A 1,285-nucleotide genomic window follows, 5' to 3' on the forward strand; every position below is an offset into this window, starting at 1 on the left:
GGGCGCAATCTTCTCTCTAACGCTGGGGCGCAATCTTCTCTGTTAGAGGTGCCAGATGCATGTACAGTGCAGTGGCGACACCTAGCGAGATGTAGCCGAAGTGGGTTTTCACCGTAAACGGCCGTTTTCGTCGCTCTTAGGGCACCGGCTGCAACTTTTACCAGTGTAGTTTTACAATGACTTCGCCTTAAATTGGTTGTTATCTTTCTGAGCGGATATTGTGCTAAAATGATACATTTTAACCGTTTTATTAGCAATTTGATTGACAGCGATTCCTTTCCAAGTCCCTAGGGGCCTGTTATGCATGGCAGTCTCGCCAGGTGTCACGTGTCACGTGTTCAGCTGCAGAAACATGGCGTCACCTGACGCGTGCATGACGTCATGGCGCTTTGTCTCTCCCACGCACGCCAGCGCTACGAAAGGGGACATATAAAATCGTTTTCCAGCGCTCTAAAGGCTACATGTGACCAATTTGGGCCCCTAAGGATGGTACTACGAAGAATAAAGATATTTTAGAGGATAGCTGTTTTATGTATTGTTGCCTTGCTGATACGAGATGTAGCAAATGTGTCAGGATAGTTGTGTGAGGCCTCCCACTGGTAAAACTAGACAACAACCAGCGTCCTATATATACTAGATCAGTTCCTTGTTTTGTCGTGTTCGCTTCGGCAACACATATACTAAAATTGGAACGATACAGAGAAGATTAGCATGGCCCCTGCGCAAGGATGACACGCAAATTCGTGAAGCGTTCCATATTTTTCGTGTTTTTAGTGATTTTTTTGTTTTTTAAATGACAGAAAAGATTGCGCCCGTACGGAAAGTTAGCAACAACGTTAGAATGACGGACAGAGAAGATTGCGCCCCAGCCTCGGGCAGAAAGTTAGCAACAATGTTAGAATGACGGACAGAGAAGATTGCGCCCCAGCCTCGTACGGAAGGTTAGCAACAATGTTAGAATGACGGACAGAGAAGATTACGCCCCAGCCTCGTACGGAAAGTTAGCAACAATGTTAGAATGGTAGAGAACAAATCTTCCAATATTCGAGGACTGGATTGTCCATCTAGTCAATTGCTACTCTACCTATACCATTATAAGGGGTCCGTGTATTCACCGAAATAAGGGAAATACGCGAAATACACGAAATACACGTTCGAAATACACGAAATACACATGAAGATGGCTGAAATCTACCGAAATACAGTATGATTTGATGAGTTAACATCACAGGTTGCTATATGCCGTCTTAAAATAATATATTTATAGCCCTGGCGACAAGAAAAT

The 1,285-nt window shown here is 44.3% G+C and overlaps 1 non-coding gene across 1 annotated transcript; it reads left to right on the plus strand.

The window, feature by feature from the left end:
• The first annotated feature begins 656 nt into the window (after positions 1-656).
• On the plus strand, positions 657-763 carry LOC136446665 (U6 spliceosomal RNA). The gene has a single exon (XR_010757631.1). It is a non-coding gene; the product is annotated as a U6 spliceosomal RNA (small nuclear RNA).
• The last annotated feature ends 522 nt before the right edge of the window (positions 764-1,285 follow it).

This window comes from Branchiostoma lanceolatum, chromosome 12, assembly GCF_035083965.1.
Source record: "Branchiostoma lanceolatum isolate klBraLanc5 chromosome 12, klBraLanc5.hap2, whole genome shotgun sequence".
NCBI lineage: Eukaryota > Metazoa > Chordata > Leptocardii > Amphioxiformes > Branchiostomatidae > Branchiostoma > Branchiostoma lanceolatum.